Source organism: Somniosus microcephalus, chromosome 4 (assembly GCF_052327205.1).
Source record: "Somniosus microcephalus isolate GS21.2 chromosome 4, FLI_Smic_1.0, whole genome shotgun sequence".
In the NCBI taxonomy this organism is placed as follows: Eukaryota; Metazoa; Chordata; class Chondrichthyes; order Squaliformes; family Somniosidae; genus Somniosus; species Somniosus microcephalus.
In genome coordinates this window covers 54,729,694-54,747,641 of record NC_140990.1, presented here as the reverse complement: position 1 = coordinate 54,747,641, position 17,948 = coordinate 54,729,694, and the positions used below count along the sequence as shown (strand labels likewise).

General features: G+C 50.0%; 1 pseudogene; it reads right to left on the bottom strand.

The window, feature by feature from the left end:
• LOC147118922 (uncharacterized) overlaps nucleotides 1–17,948 on the bottom strand; it is a 155,419-nt pseudogene that overhangs the window by 28,528 nt on the left and 108,943 nt on the right.

The following is a 17,948-nucleotide window of genomic DNA, read 5'->3' as shown; positions in this document are numbered from 1 at the left end:
AGGTCATTCCCGCCATTCCTGGTATCAGCCTGGTGAATCGCCGCTGCACCCCCTCCATGGCAAGAACATCCTTCCTCAGATGAGGCGACCAAAACTGTACACAGTACTCGAGGTGTGGTCTCACCAGTGCCCTGTACAGCTGCAGCAAGGTATCCCTGTTCCTGTATTCTAACCCTTTTGCTATGAAGGCCAGCATACCGTTTGCCTTCTTGACCGCCTGTTGCACCTGCATGCTCGCCTTCAGTGACTGGTGTACAAGAACACCCAGGTCTCTCTGTACTTCCCCCTCTCCCAATCTATTGCCATTTAAATAATAATTTGCCCTCCCGTTCCTGCACCCAAGGTGGATAACTTCGCACTTGTCCACATTATAGTGCATCTGCCATTTATCCGCCCAATCGCCCAGTCTGTCCAAATCGCTCTGGAGCTTCCTGGTCTCTTCCTCTGAGCCCACCCCACCTCCTAGTTTAGTGTCGTCTGCAAATTTGGAAATGCTGCATCCGACTCCCTGATCCAGGTCATTAATGTAAATTGTGAACAGCTGGGGGCCCAGGACAGATCCCTGTGGTACCCCACTTGTTACTGCCTGCCATTCAGAAAATGAGCCGTTTATTCCAACTCTCTGTTTTCTATCTGACAGCCAGTTCCCTATCCACGCCAGTTCCCTATCCACGCCAAAACTTTCCCCTTTATCCCATGAGCCTCAATTTTCCATGCTAATCTTTTATGTGGGACCTTATCGAAGGCCTTTTGGAAGTCCAGGTACACCACATCTACTGTTTGACAAATTTGCTTGAATTCTTTGAGGATGTAACATACAGGGTGGATAAAGGGGAACCAGTGGATGTAGTGTATTTGGACTTCCAAAAGGCATTTGACAAGGTTCCACACAAAAGATTACTGATCAAGATAAAAAATCACGGGATTGGGGGTAATATACTGGCATGGGTGGAAGATTGGCTATCTAACAGAAAACAGAGAGTTGGGATAAATGGTTCATTCTCGGGCTGGCAATTAGTAACTGGTGGTGTTCCGCAGGGGTCAGAGCTGGGACCCCAACTCTTTACAATCTATATTAACGATTTGGAGGAAGGGACCGAGTGCAACATATCCAAGTTTGCCTACGATACAAAGATGGGGAGGAAAGCAGTGAGTGAGGAGGACATAAAAAACCTGCAAAAAGACATAGACAGGCTAAGTGAGTGGGCAGAGATTTGGCAGATGCAATATAATGTTGGAAAGTGTGAGGTTATGCACTTTGGCAGAAAAAATCAAAGAGCAAGTTATTATCTAAATGGAGAGAAACTGCAAAGTGCTACAGTACAAAGGGATCTGGGGGTCCTGGTGCATGAAACACAAAAAGTTAGTATGCAGGTGCAGCAGGTGATCAGGAAGGCCAATGGAATCTTGGCTTTTATTGCAAGGGGGATGGAGTATAAAAACAGGGAAGTCTTGCTGCAGTTATACAGGGTATTGGTGAGGCCATACCTGGAATACTGCGTGCAGTTTTGGTTTCCATATTTAAGAAAAGATATACTTGCTCTCGAGGCGGTTCAGAGAAGGTTCACACGGTTGATTCCAGAGATGAGGGGGTTGACGTATGAGGAAAGGTTGAGTAGGTTGGGACTCTACTCATTGGAGTTCAGAAGAATGAGAGGCGATCTTATCGAAACATATAAGATTGTGAGGGGGCTTGATCGGGTGGATGCGGTGAGGATGTTTCCACTGATGGGTGAGACTAGAACTAGGGGGCATAATCTTAGAATAAGGGGCTGCCGTTTCAAAACTGAGATGAGGAGAAACTTCTTCACTCAGAGGGTAGTAAATCTATGGAATTTGCTACCCCAGAGAGCTGTGGAAGCTGCGGCATTAAATAAATTTAAAATGGAGATAGACATTTTCCTAGCAGATAAGGGAATTAGGGGTTACGGGGAGAGGGCAGGGAAGTGGACGTGAGTCTAGATTCAGATCAGCCATGATCCTATTGAATGGCGGAGCAGGCCCGAGGGTCCGTATGGCCTACTCCTGCTCCTACTTCTTATGTTCTTATGTTCTTATTAAAGAAATACTCGACACTGTGTATCTGACATTTATCCAGAATATTAAACTCCAGCCCAGTTACAGGAGGTATTCTCATTAGCAGGAACAAACCTCACCTGTCAGAGTGAACATGGTTCTGTTCTGGATGTGATTAACAGCAGCAATAACAGCAGAATCCAACCTCTGCAGTCACTTGTGAACTCGCTGGTGTGTCCGCAGGTTGGATGACTGAGTGAATCCCTTCCCACAGACCGAGCAGGTGAACGGCCTCTCCCCAGTGTGAACTCGCTGGTGTCTCAGCAGGTTGGATGATTGAGTGAAGCCCTTCCCACAGTCAGAGCAGGTAAATGGCATCTCCCCAGTGTGAACTCGCTGGTGTCTCAGCAGAGTGGATGAATCAATGAATCCCTTCCCACACACGGAGCAGGTGAATGGCCTCTCCCCAGTGTGAGTGCGTTGGTGTGTTAACAGGTGGGATGAATTAGTGAATCCCTTCCCACACACTGAGCAGGTGAACGGCCTCTCCCCGGTGTGAGTGTGTTGGTGTGTCAGCAGATCTCTTCTGCTTTTAAAGCTCTTCCCACAGTCAGAACATTTGAAGGGTCTCTTTTCAGTGTGAACAAATTGGTGTTCAGTGAGGTTGGTTAATTGAGGAAATCCTTTTCCACACACAGTGCACTTGAACGGCCTCTCTCCAGTGTGACTTCGCCAATGAGTTTCCAGCCGGGATGGGGAGCTGAATCCCTTCCCACAGTCCCCACATTTCCACGGTTTCTCTGTGGTGCGGGTGCCCTTGTGTCTCTCCAGGTTGGATGATCAGTTGAAGCCTCTTCCACACACAGAACACATGTACGGTTTCTCCCCACTGTGAATGGTGCGATGTATTTTCAGGCTGTGTAACTGGTTAAAGCTCTTTCCACAGTCAGTGCACTGGAACACTCTCACTTGGGTGTGTGTGTCTCGGTGCTTTTCCAGTCACAATGATGTTTGAAATCTTTTCCCACAGACAGAACAGACAAACATTTCTCCTTCCACATTCAGAGGCCGATGATATTCCCTGTAAAAGCAGTTTACAAAAGAGATCACTAAGTTCAGGATTAAAATGCAGAACAGATAATTACAGTTTCTCTGGAACATTCTTTCCTCTCTTATTACATAGAATTACATAGATTGTACAGCACAGAAACAGGCCATTCGGCCCAACTGGCCCATGCGGTGTTTATGCTCCACACGAGCCTCCTCCCATCTCTCTTCATCTCACCCTATCAGCATCTCCTTCTATTCCTTTCTCCCATGTGTTTATCCAGCTTCCCCTTAAATGTATCCATGCTCTTCGCCTCAACTACTCCCTGTGGCAGCAAGTTCCACATTCTCAGCACTCTCTGGGTGAAGGAGTTTAATCTAAATAGGACTTTCCTGGGCAGCCAATGAGCACTGCTGCCTCTTTTGTGCATTTCCTGGCGAGGCGAAACAGTTGATATTTTCTGATCAAAAAGAGCTGAGCTCGGCAGCATTAGTCCTGTTTTGCCTCCTTTGGAGACCAGGTGTATGAGCAGAGTGAGCGCAGCCTTCACAGCAACCGCAATAAAATTGTTACAGTTATGAAGGAACTTTGTGTCAGTGCACTGGACCACAAACAAAGTATGTGTGTCGATTATTGTCTGACTGCAATACTGTGATATTTTAAAGGTGCTATATAAAGGTAAGTTGTTGTTGTTGGTCTGAGTTTGCGGTGTGTAAATGCTGCCCTTATCACAGCCTGTAAAAGGAGTTTACAAAAGCCATCACTGTGAGTCCAGGATAGAAATTGACAAGATTCTCTCCCCCTGGTTCCTGGCCAAGGGGGCTGCGCATGCGCCCTGCTGCCCCCTGAGCCTCTCAAGATGGCGGCCGTTAACCCGGGCCTGTCACCGGGAGAAAGCCCTGCAGCTGCCGCCCCGCTCGGGGCAAACGCCCGGCCCGGAGGCTCTTGTTCGGGGCCTGAGGCCCACCCCGGGTGTTTGTGAAGCGGATAATGTTGAGTGTTTTAATAATGGGGCCTGGGGCCGCACTCGGGGTGTGAGCAGCCCGCGTCCCCCCGGGGTTAATGAACCCACTCCCTGAGCACTCTCACCTGATGTGTCAGCGGCTGCTGCCAAGGGCCGCGCATGCTCAGCTCACCTTCTGTTGTTCAGGTTTAAAGGTCAAGCCCCGCCCCTCACTCACTCCGATTGGTTGGAGGACCTGCCGCCCACTCGGTCCTCCAGCCCCACCCTGCTCTTCCTATTGGTCCGGGACTCCCGTCAATCACCCGGGCAGTGTGAGCTGAGCATGCACGAACCTTGGCAGCAGCCGCTTACACATCAGGTCAAACATAGATTCATAGAAGATAGGAGCAGGAGTAGGCCATTCGGCCCTTCGAGCCTGCTCCGCCATTTCTTACGTAGTCCCTCAGAACCGAGGATGACTTGCTTCCACATTAAAAATGAGTTCTCAGGTGACTGATGAGTCCAATGCGGGACCTACAGCCTCTGTCACAGGTGGGGCAGACAGTGGTTGAAGGGGCGGGTGGGTGCGGAGCTTGGGTTGACGTGCGCTCCTTGCGCTGCCTGCGCTTGGCTTCCGCTTGCTCCCGGCGAAGAGGCTCGAGGTGTTCAGCGCCTTCCCGGATGCTTCTCCTCCACTTTGTGCGGTCTTGGGCCAGGGATTCCCAGGTGTCGGTGGGGATGTTACACTTTTTCAAGGAGGCTTTGAGGGTGTCCTTGAAGCGTTTCCTCTGCCCACCTGGGGCTCTCTTGCCGTGCCGGAGCTTCGAGTAGAGTGCTTGTTTTGGGAGTCTCGTATCGGGCATGCGGACAATGTGACCCGTCCATCAGAGCTGATCGAGCGTGGTCAAAGCTTCGATGCTGGGGATGTTGGCCTGAGCAAGAACACTAACATTGGTGCGCCTATCCTGCCAATGGATTTGCAGGATCTTGCAGAGGCAGCGTTGGTGGTGCCTCTCCAGTGCTTTGAGGTGCCTGCTGTACATGGTCCATCTCTCTGAGGCATACAGGAGGGCGGGTATCACTGCTGCCCTGTAGACCATGAGCTTAGTGCCGGGTTTGAGTTCATGGTCTTCAAACACTCTTCATCAGGCGACCGAAGGTTGCACTGGCACACTGAAGGTGGTGTTGGACTTCGTTGTCGACGTCTGCCCTTGTTGACAGTGGGCTCCCAAGGTATGGAAAGTGGTCCACATTGTCCAAGGCCTTGTCATTTAATGAGATCATGGCTGATCATCCAAATTCAGTACCCTGTCCCTACTTTCTCCCCATATCCCTTGATCCCTTTAGTCTTAAGAAATATATCTAACTCCTTCTTGAATATATTTAATAAGTTGGCCTCAACTGTCTTCTGTGGTAGAGAATTCCACAGGTTCGTCACTCTCTGGATGAAGAAATTCCTCCTCATCTCTGTTCTAAATGGCTTACCCCTTATCCTTAGACTGTGACCCCTGGTTCTGGACTCCCCGACCATCGGGAACATCCTTCCTGCATCTAGTCTGTCAAGTCCTGTTAGAATTTTATAAGTTTCAATGAGATCCCCTCTCATTCTTCTAAACTCTAGCGAATACAAGCCCAGTCAACCCAATCTCTCCTCATACGTCATTCCTGTCATCCCAGGTATCAGTCTAGTGAATCTGCGCTGCACTCCCTCCATGTCAAGAAGATCCTTCCTCAGATAAGGTGACCAAAACTGCACACAATACTCAAGGTGTGGTCTCACCAAGGCCCTGTACAACTGCAGCAAGACATCCTTGTTCCTGTACTCAAATCCTCTCGCTATGAAGGCCAACATACCATTTGCCTTCTTAACCTCCTGCTGCACCTGCACGCTTACCTTCAGCGACTGGTGCACAAGGACACCCAGGTCTCGTTGCACTTCCCATTCTCCCAATCTATTGCCGTTCAGATAATAATCTGTCTTCCTGTTTTTCCCACCAAAGTGGATAACCTTGCATTTATCCACTGAGTGAGAGCTCAGGGAGCGGGTTCATGAACCCCGGGGGGACGCGGGCCGCTCACACCCCGAGCTCAGGAAGCGGGTTAATAAACCCCGGGGGGACGCGGGCTGCTCACACCCCGAGCTCGGGGAGCGGGTTCATGAACCCCGGGGGGACGCGGGCTGCTCACACCCCGAGCTCAGGGAGCGGGTTCATGAACCCCGGGGGGACGCGGGCTGCTCACACCCCGAGCTCAGGGAGCGGGTTCATGAACCCCGGGGGGACGCGGGCCGCTCACACCCCGAGCTCAGGGAGCGGGTTCATGAACCCCGGGGGGACGCGGGCCGCTCACACCCCGAGCTCAGGGAGCGGGTTCATGAACCCCGGGGGGACGCGGGCCGCTCACACCCCGAGCTCAGCGAGCGGGTTCATGAACCCCGGGGGGACGCGGGCCGCTCACACCTCGAGCTCAGGGAGCGGGTTCATGAACCCCGGGGGGACGCGGGCCGCTCACACCCCGAGCTCAGGGAGCGGGTTCATGAACCCCGGGGGGACGCGGGCCGCTCACACCCCGAGCTCAGCGAGCGGGTTCATGAACCCCGGGGGGACGCGGGACGCTCACACCCCGAGCTCAGGGAGCGGGTTCATGAACCCCGGGGGGACGTGGGCTGCTCACACCCCGAGTGCGGCCCCAGGCCCCATTATTAAAACACTCAACATTATCCGCCTCCCCACAACTACCCGCCAGTTTAAGACACAAACTCCGGGACAACCAGGAAGTGCTGGGAAATCCCCAACGAGTCAGGGAGCGTCTGTAAATGGAGGAGGAATGATGTCTGGTCAGGGAGCGTCTGTAAATGGAGGAGAAATGGAGACTGGTCAGGGAGCATCTGTAAATGGAGGAGAAATGGTGGTTAGTCAGGGAGCGCCTGTAAATGAAGGAGAAATGGGGACTGGTCAGGGAGCGTCTGTAAATGAAGGAGAAATAGGGACTGGTCAGGGAGCATCTGTAACTGAAGGAAAAATGGAGACTGGTCAGGGAATGTCTGTAAATGAAGGAGAAATGGTGACTGGTCAGGGAGCGTCTGTAAATGGAGGAGAAATGGTAACTGGTCAGGGAGCGTCTGTAAATGGAGGAAAATGGGGACTGGTCAGGGAGCGTCTGTAAATGAAGGGGAAATGACTCAGTATTTTGGGGGTTGGTTTGTGTGAACAAATATATCAGTGATTTTAATGAGACTCTTTGTGTCCCAGCTCCTGTAAATACTGGCTGTAAAGGGGCCGGACTCTCAGGAGGTTCCACACCGCTGCCTGCTCGTGTGTCAGTGATCTCCCATCAGATTAATGTGCTTCTGCTGTGTGTGTGTTTAACAAAGTGGCCAAAGCAGTTCATGAAAGGTGGGCCTTAATTACAAGAGGATTTGAGTATAAGAGTAAAGATGCCTTACTGCAATTATATAAGGGCCCTGGTGAGACCACACCTGGAATACTGTGTACTGTTTTGGTCTCCTTACCTAAGGAAGGATATACTTGCCATAGAGGGAGTGCAACGAAGGTTCACCAGACTGATTCCTGGGATGGGGTTATTGTCCTATGAGGACAGATTGAGTAGAACGGGCCTACATTCTCAAGTGTTTAGAAGAATGAGAGGTAATCTCATTGAAACATACAAAATTCTTACAGAGCTTGACAGGTTAGATGCAGGGAGGATGTTTCCCCTGGCTGGGGAGTCTAGAACCAGGGGTCACAGTCTCAGAATAAGGGGTCGGCCATTTAGAATTGAGATGAGGAGGAATTTCTTCACAGATTGTGGTGAATCTTTGCAATTATTTTACCCCAGAGGGCTGTGGAGGCTCAGTCGTTGAGTATATTCAAGACAGAGATCGATAGATTTTTGAATATTAAGAGAATCAAGGGATATGGGGATAGTGCAGGAAAGTGGTGATGAGGTAGAAGATCAGCCATCATCTTATTGAATTGCGGAGCAGGCTCAAAGGGCCAAATGGCCCACTCCTACTCCTATTTCTTATGTTCTTATGAACCAGTGAGTGTAGAACTGAACCCAGCCCGAGTCAGCACATTCAGGGGAGGAGAGGGAGGGGAACCAGTGAGTGTAGAACTGACCCCAGCCAGAGTCAGCACCTTCAGGGGAAGAGAGGGGAACCAGTGAGTGTAGAACTGAACCCAGCCAGAGTCAGCACCTTCAGGGGAGGAGAGGGAGGGGAACCAGCGAGTGTAGAACTGAACCCAGCCGGAGTCAGCACCTTCAGGGGAGGAGAGGGAGGAGAACCAGTGAGTGTAGAACTGACCCCAGCCAGAGTCAGCACCTTCAGGGGAGGAGAGGGTGGGGAACCAGTGAGTGTAGAACTGAACCCAGCCAGAGTCAGCACCTTCAGGGGAGGAGAGGGAGGGGAACCAGTGAGTGTAGAATTGAATCCAAACAGAGTCAGCACCTTCAGGGGAGGAGAGGGAGGGGAACCAGTGAGTGTAGAACTGAACCCAGCCAGAGTCAGCACCTTCAGGGGAGGAGAGGGAGGGGAACCAGTGAGTGTAGAACTGAACCCAGCCAGAGTCAGCACCTTCAGGGGAGGAGAGAGAGGGGAACCAGTGAGTGTAGAACTGAACCCAGCCAGAGTCAGCACCTTCAGGGGAGTTGTGTCAGAATGAAAAGCTTCAACAACAGCCGATGTTTCACAAAGGGAGACCTCACCAGACCAAAGGCCATTGGTGGAGTTTAATGGGCTGTTTGTGTCACTGGGCTACAGGAGGCCATTTTTAACCGAAGGAAAACTGGTCACAGCAAACAGAGAGTTTAACAGACTGTCCCTGGTCCACTCGAACCCCCACCTTCTCTCTCTCTCACTATTTATGGGCACTGCTGCAGTAATTGTTCCTCTGACCTTTCCTCTCTTGTCCCTCCTACACTCCTAATACACGGCCCGACACAATCTCCCTCCCCCTACATCTTCACTGTGCTGGAATCCACACCAGTCTCCCCATCTGCTCCTTGTTCTCTCCTGGATCCTAAAACTACTGAACTCACTCTTCCCCTCCTGAAGTCTACAGGCTCTAAAACTGAAGCTTGGTGTCCCTCAGTCCCGACTCCTTGATTTACCTCCCCTTCTCTCCTCCTCTTTCCCCCTTGGTTGTGTTCCACACTCTGGGCCTTGGGCCTTCCCCGGGGATTCTCAGTATGAACAGGTGGGATGTGTTTGGAGACAGGGTGTCCCGGCTCTCCACCTTTAAAGGGACAAGGAGACGACCAGCTGGGCTGAATGGCCCTGCTTTATGACATCACTGCAGTGCCTAGCAACCAGCCTCCCTGAGCCCTGCTCATTATGGGCTGGGTTTAGCTCAGTGCTGTTACAGGAAGGGAAACAGGAGCAGGATTCGCCCCGTGTGGAGCCCAGGATTAATGGGGAGAGGTACAGGATCAATTTATACCTTATTGAGTGAGAAATGTCATTGTCCCGGACACTCCCTGTCCCTCGGTATCTGTGTCGGGGAGCGGCTGATGGGTTTACTCTGTATCTAACCCGTGCTGTACCCGACTGGAGAGTGTTTGATGCTGACACTAGGGCCTCAGCTCCACGAGCACAACATTTAACCCAAAGATGATCTGATAAACCCATCAGCTTCGTCCCTGGACACAGGTCCTGAGGGACAGGGAGTGTCTCTGTTATTTTGGTTGGTCTCATTGATCAAGTTTAAACACCTCGCTCACATCTCCTCTCACCCTGCTTTGTTCTTATGAGAAGTGCCCCAGTTTCTCTCGTCTCTCCTCCTGGGAAAGAGAAGTTCGCCTCAGTTAGAAACTCAAACAGGGGCTTCACTGCAGACAGGTCATCATGAGGAAACATTTCTTTACCCAGCGAGTTATTATGATCTGAAATGCACTGCCTGAAAGGGTGGAGGAAGCAGATTCAAGAGTAACTTTCAAAAGGGAATTGGATAAATATTTGAAGGGAAAACATTTACCGGGATATGGGGAAAGAGCAAGGGAGTGGGACTAATTGGATAGCTCTCCCAAAGAGCTGGCACAAGCATGATGGGCCGAATGGCCGCCTTTTGTGCTGTATCATTCTCTGATTCTCTGATAACTAAAGCCTCTCATCCGTGGTATAACCTCAGTGAATTTATTCTGCAGCCTCTCTGTGGCCCCGACATCCTTCCTCGTGTAAGATGCCCAAAACTTATTCTAACTGCAGCCGAACCGATGGTTTTGTTTTCTACCCCCCATTTATAAAAAACCTCGGGTAACATTTTTAAACCACTTTATAAACTTGTCCTCCAACTTTTACAGGTTTTTGTATCTTATATCCCTGTAGATTTTAGGGATATTAACATAACATGGTTAAAATACATTGAGATCAAATGTCTGATATAATGTGTATTATGGGAAAGAGAAGTTTAGTCTGAGTTAGAAACTCAAACAGGTGTTTCACTGCAGACAGGTCGCCATGGCAACACTGATAAGACATTCCATTCTATTTTCTCTCCATGGATGTTGCCTGGCCTGCTGAGTTTTTCCAGCATTTTCTGTTGTTATCACTGAATCGACTGGTTGGAATCTGTAATCAGATCAGGGGAAAGAACAGAGTTTGTCTGTTATTAACCACAATATAAGCTTCGAATCAGAGAATGGTCACAGCACAGAAGGAGGCCATTCGGCCCATTGAGCCCGTGCTGGATCTCTGCAAGAGCACTTCAGCTAGTCCCACTCCACCACCCTTTCCCCGTAGCCCTGCAAATGTTTTTCTTTCAGCTACTCATCCAATTCCCTTTTGAAAGCCGTGATTGAATCTGCCTCCACCACCCTTTCAGGCAGTGCATTCCAGATCCTAACCACTCGCTGCATAAAAAAGTTTTTCCTCATGTCGCCTTTGGTTCTTCTGCCAATCACCTTAAATCTGTGTCCTCTGGTTATCGACCCTTCTGCCAATGGGAACAGTTTCTCTCTCTCTACTCTGTCTAGACCCCTCGTGATTTTGAACACTTCTATCAGATCTCCTCCCAACCTTCTCTGCTCTAAGGAGAACCACCCCAGCTTCTTCTGTCTATCCACGTAACTGAAGTCCCTCATCCCTGGAACCATTCTTGTAAATCTTTTCTGCACCATCTCTAAGGCCTTCACATCCTTCCTAAAGTGCGGTGCCCAGAATTGGACACAGTACTCCAGTTGAGGCCGAGCCAGCGTTTTCTGAAGGTTCATCATAACTTCCTTGCTTTTGGACTCTGTGCCTTCCTTGCTTTTGTTGCCTCTTGTTGCTGGCTCCAGGCACTGGAACAGTTCCTGTGTGTTCGGCTCTCAGCTGCAGTCAGTACCTGGGCCGGGCTCTGCACTTTACCCAGCACATCTCTGTCCACGTTGTCATACTTGACATGGAGGGGCTGCGCAGGCTTCTTGTCCACCTCGGTCAGGGCGAGAGGTCCCAACCACTCGTACAAGTCTACGGGCATGTTGCAGCCGCACTGCAGACAGCCCAGGCTTAGGCTGCGTGAGCTGGAGCCACGTGAGCTACACTGGAGAAGGTTGAGATTCCAGAAATAGTGGGAACCAAGGGGCTAATGAGAGTGAGGAACTTAAAGTAATTCATATCAGTCCAGAAAAAGTACTTGAGAAACTAACGGAACTAAAAGCCAACAAATCCCCTGGACCTGACGGCCGACATCCGAGGGTTCTAAAAGAGGTGGCTGCAGAGATAGTGGATGCATTGGTCGTGATCTTCCAAAATTCCCTAGATTCTGGAATGGTCCTCATGGAATGGAAGGTAGCAAATGTAACCCCGCTATTCAAGAAAGGAGGGAGAGAGAAAACAGGGATCGACAGGCCAGTTAACCTGACATCAGAATAATCTAAGAATAAGGGGCTGCCCTTTCAAAACTGAGATGAGGAGAAACTTCTTCACTCAGAGGGTAGTGAATCTATGGAATTTGCTACCCCAGAGAGCTGTGGAAGCTGCAACATTAAATAAATTTAAAATGGAGAGAGACAGTTTCCTAGCTGATAAGGGAATTAGGGGTTACGGGGAGCGGGCAGGGAAGAGGACGTGAGTCTAGATTCAGATCAGCCATGATCCTATTGAATGGCGGAGCAGGCCCGAGGGGCCGTATGGCCTACTCCTGCTCCTACTTCTTATGTTCTTATTAGTCCTCGGGAAAATGCTGGAATCCATTATTAAGGAAGTGGAACAGGGCACTTAGAAAATGATGATATGATTAGGCAGAGTCAACATGGTTTTATGAAGGGAAATCGTGTTTGTATAAAGCTCCAAAGTGGGTTCCAAATCATTAATGCTCCAACTTCTAAGATTGGGAAGTGAACAGCTGTGAAATGGTAGGTTTTAGACCACTTCTGCAGCTTTCACCTATTCACAGCAATCCACAGTCATTGAGAACCCGACATACTTACCTGATGTGATATCCGCTCTCCGGGAGCCTCGTTAAAAACTGGGGAAATGGTAAGTACTTGGGAAAATGATGCTTAACTACCTTTTATCAAGCTTTAAAGTATCTAAATTGACTGACCTGCTGCTTGGTGTCAGGTCTGTTCAGGGATGACAGACCCGACACTTAGGAAACTCACAAGGAGGCGGTTCAGAGCAGGGTACCGACCCGCTGTCAGTTTTTGTGGTTTTGACAGCGGACTCGCCTCCAAACCCACACTCTGAGCACCAGCAAAATTCAGCCCTTAGAGAACTGCGTCCAGTTCTGGTCACCATATTATAAAAAGGATATAAAGGCACTGGAGAGGGTGCAGAGAAGATTTACAAGGACGATACCAGAAATGCGAGGGTATACAGATCAGGAAAGAATGAACAGGCTGGGTCTCCTTTCTCTTGAAAAAAAGCTGAGGGGTGACCTAATAGAGGTTCTTAAAATTATGAAATGTTTTTGATAAGAGTGGATAAAGAGAGAATGTTTCCACTTGTGGGGAAGAGCATAACTAGAGGTCATCAATATAAGACAGTCACCAAGAAATCCAACAGGGAATTCAGAAGAAACTTCTTTACCCAGAGAGTGGTGAGAATGTGGAACTTGCTACCACAGGGAGTGGTTGAAGCGAATAGTATCGATTATTTAAGGGGAGGCTGGACAAGCATATGTGGGAGAAGGGAATAGAGGGTTATGGTGATAGATTTAGATGAGGAAAGACGGGAGGAGGCTCGACTGAGGCAACCACAGAAGGCAGTTGAGGCCAATTCATTAAATATATTCAAGAAGGAGTTGGATATATTTCTTAAGGCTAAAGGGATCAAGGGGTATGGGGAGAAAGCAGGGACAGGGTACTGAATTTGGATGATCAGTCATGATCTCATTGAATGGCGGAGCAGGCTCGAGGGGCCGAATGGCCTACTCCTGCTCCTATCTTCTATGTTTCTATGTATGGAGCATAAACACCGGCATGGACTGGTTGGGCCGAATGGCCTGTTTCTGTGCCGTATATCCTGTGTAATCCTGTGTAAAACTAACAATCTCAGTTTTGCAATTTTCAATTCACTATTTCCTGCAAACCGATTGTTAAAACCTGAGCCACTGTGTTGTGAGACAAAGAGCCTTGTGTCCAATAAGGGGAATAAAGGCCCACAGCCTCCCCTGGCCCCGAACAAAGGACTGCAGAAACTCGCTGCCCTGTGGATCAGACAATCAGCCGGCGCTAGTCCCGCCCCTCGGGCTCCCCGATTGGTTGGAGGACCCGCCGCCGGCTCGCTCCTCCAGCCCCGCCCCGCTCGCTCTCTATTGGTCGGAAGCTCCCGTCAATTAGGCCATGGGCCCGGGTCACGTGTTCCCGAGGCGATCACCATACCGTCCAACTGACGCTGCTCGGTCCGGGGCCTCGCGGACTCTCAGGTTTTTCTATTTCTCTTTATTCTCTCCTGATCCACCCCTCCCCCCACCCCGCGCGATTCTCCACCCAATCAGAGCGGAGAAAACTCACTTTGCGTCACCGATCGCGACTCTGGAATGGACACCAAAGCCTTTCCCCGGAATGCCCCGCGCCGACTCCTTCCGACAGGATCCGAATGTGCAGGCGCAGCTCCGAGTGGGGAAGGGGGGGTTGGTGTCCTCTGGGCATGCGCGGTTATTACCCTTGGTGACCGGGAGGGGCCGCTGTGTCGGACTCGGCCCAAACCGGCATCCCGCGTACGCATGCACGGACTCTCGGCTGTCAATCAACCAACAGCCAGAAGAGGTCGCTGGTGAGGCCAGTGAAGAAAGAAAGATTTGCATTTATATAGCGCCTTTCACCACCACCGGACGTCCCAAAGCGCTTTACAATCAATGAAGTACTTTTGAAATGTAGTCACTGTTGTAATGTAGGAAACGCGGAAGTCAATAATCGCACAGCAAGCTCCCACAAACAGCAATGTGATAATGACCAGATAATCTATCTTTTTGTTATGTTAATTGAGGGATACACATTGGCTAGGACACCGGGGGTAACTCCCCTGCTCTTTCCCACATTACAACAGTGACTACACTCCAAAAGTACCTCGTTGGTTGTAAAGCACTTCAAGACGTCTGCTGGTCATGAAAGCACTGTATAAATGCAAGTCTATCTTTCTCGAAATAGTGTCATGGGATCTTTTACATCCACCTGAGAGAGCAGACAGGGCCTCAGTTTAATGTCTCATCTGAAAGACGGCACCTCCGGCACTGCAGCACTCCCTCAGCACTGCACTGGAGTATCAGCCTAGATTTTTGTGCTGAAGTCTCTGGAGTGGGATTTGAACCCACAACTTTCTGACTGAGAGGCAAGAGTGCTACCAACTGAGCCACTGGCTGACACTAAAGAACAAGCAGTTCTGACGAAAGGTCATCGACCTGAAACGTTAACTCTGTTTGTCTCTCCACAGATGCTGCCTGACCTGCTGAGTATTTCCAGCATTTTCTGTTTTTATTAAAGAAACGAGGGAGTGATTGCTGACAGGAAGAATGTTGGGTCGTCCTGCGCATGTGCACCTCCCTGGCAGCTGAGGCGAAACACTGACTCGCCCCCACCTGAGCCGTGCACACGTACCAGATGTTGCGGCTCCGCATGCACGCCCAGTGTTCCAACCGCGGGGTTTTGTGCGCTGAGCATGCGCGTTGCGGACCAATTGGGATGGGCGATTGTGGAGCAGGAGGGAGAGCGCAGGGGCCATGAGCACATGCGCGGGACTCAGCATCAACAGAGCGCTTTCTGGAGCGCCGGGGCTTGTGGGTATTGCAGCCGCTATTGCTGCTGATCCTTTCAACCAACCTGTGCAGCAGCTGGGGCCTGAAAATCAGCTTCATTGCCCCTAGGGTCGGAAAGGGGAAAATTAAACAACAGTTTGCCTCTGATCCTTTTCTGATCTCAATTTACAGGGTTATAGAAGTGGAGCAGTTACAGGCGGGAAGTTCAGACCAAAAATCACGTCAAGATCGGACAGAGTCACTCGATTCATCCGGACCTGAATATCACCGGCCTTTGCACATGGAAGGAGAAAGCAGTGATCGCAGCGATGACAAACCATACACGTGTTCAGTGTGTGGACGCGGATTCAGCCGATTGCCTGACCTGGCGAGACACGTGCACTGCCACACCGGAGAGAAACCGGGTAAAGGTGGGGACGGCGGGAAGGGATTCAGTTCCCCGTCTGCATTGGAAGTTCAACGGCGCAGTCGCACCAGGGACAGTCCGTTCATCTGCTCTGTGTGTGGAAAGGGATTTGTTTGTTCATCCCACCTGCAAAGACACCAGCGAGTTCACACTGGGGAGAGACCATTTCAGTGTTCTGACTGTGGGAAGAGCTTTAACAGCCCCGGGGAACTGAAGCGACACCAGCTTGTTCACACTAATGCGAGACCATTTCAGTGTTCTGACTGTGGGAAGAGCTTTAAAAGCGCCAGGGATCTGAAGGAACACCAGCTTGTTCACACTGATGAGAGACCATTTCAGTGTCCTAACTGTGGGAAGAGCTTTAAAAGCCCCAGGGGAACTGAAGGGACAGCAGCTTGTTCACACTGATGAGAGACCCTTTAAATGTTCTGACTGCGGGAAGAGCTTTAAAAGCTCCGGGGAGCTGAAGAGACACCAAAACCTACACACTGGGGAGAGGCCGCTCACCTGCTCCGTGTGTGAGAAGGGATTCGCTCAGCCCTCCAACCTGCTGGCACATCAGCGAGTTCACACTGGAGAGAGACCATTCACCTGCTCCATGTGTGGGAAAGGATTTGCTCATCACTCCAGCCTGCTGTCACATCGCGAGTTCACACTGACGAGAGACCCTTTAAATGTTCTGACTGTGGGAAGAGCTTCAAAAGCACCCGGGAGCTGAAGAGACACCAACACCTACACACTGGGGAGATGCCGTTCACCTGCTCCGTGTGTGGGAAAGGATTCACTGAGTCATGCAACCTGCTGGCACATCAGCGAGTTCACACTGGAGAGAGACAATTCACCTGCTCCGTGTGTGGGAAGGGATTCACTCAGTCATCCCACCTGCTGACACACCAGCTTGTTCACACTGACGAGAGACCCTTTAAATGTTCTGACTGTGGGAAGAGCTTTAAAAGCTCTAAGATCCTTAAGAGTCACCAGCGTGTTCACACTGATCATCGAATCTAACAGCACAGAAGGAGGTGATTCGGCCCATCGTGTCTGTGCCGGCTCTTTGAAAGAGCTGTTCAATTTAGTCCCAAAACCCAGCTTTATCCCCAGAACTCTGCAAACTATTCCTCTTCAAGTACACGTCCAATTACTGTTTGAAAGTTCCTGTGGAACCTGATTCCAGCATCCTTTCAGATGGTGTGTTCCAGATCTTAACAACCCTCTGTGTGAAAACAATTCTCCTCATTTCCCCTCTAGTTCTTTTAGCAACTATTTTCAATCTGTGACCTTTGGTTACCGACCCACTTGACAGAGTGAACAGTTTCTCCCTACTTGCTCGTTCAAAACCCCTCATCATTTTGAACACCTCTATTAGGTCTCCTCTTAACCTTCTTTGCTCTAAGGGGAACAATCCCAGCTTCTCGAATCTCTCCACATAACTGAAGTCCCTCATCCCTGGTACCATCCTGGTCAACCTCCTCTGCACCCTCTCCAAGGCCTTGACATCCTTCCTAAAGTGTGGTGCCCAGAACTGTACACAAAACTCCAGCTGAGGCCAAAACCCTGCAGCTGTACAAAACCCTGGTTAGACCACACCTGGAGTACTGTGAGCAGTTCTGGGCATCACACCTTAGGAAGGATATATTGGCCTTGGAGGGAGTGCAGCGTAGGTTTACCAGAATGATACCTGGACTTCAAGGGTTAAGTTACGGGGAGAGATTACACAAACTAGGGTTGTATTCCCTGGAATTTAGAAGGTTAAGGTGTGATCTGATCGAAGTTTTCAGGATATTAAGGGGAACAGATAGGGTAGATAGAGAGAAACTATTTCCGCTGGTTGGGGATTCTAGGACTGGGGGCATAGTCTAATAATTAGAGCCAGACCTTTCAGGAGTGAAATTAGGAAACACTTCTACACACAAAGGGTGGTAGAAGTTTGGAACTCTCTTCCGCAAACGGCAATTGATGCTAGATCAATTGTTAATTTTAAATCTGAGATTGATAGGTTTTTGTTACCCAAAGGTATTAAGGGATATGGGCCAAAGGCGGGTGTATGGAGTTAGGTCGCAGATCAGCCATGATCTCATTGAATGGCGGAACAGGCTCGAGGGGCTGAATGGCCTCCTCCTGTCCTATGTTCCTAACTAGTGATTTGTAAAGGTTTAGTGTAACTTCCTTGTTTTTGTATTCAATGGCCCTATTTACAAAGCCAAGTATCCCATACGCTTTCTGAACCGCCTCACCAACTTGCCGTGGCACTTTCAAAGATTTGTGAATATGGATCCCCAGGTCCCTCTGCTCTTGCACCCCCTCAAAATAGTCCCATTTAGATTATACGGCCTCTCCCTGTTGTTTCTCCCAAAGTGC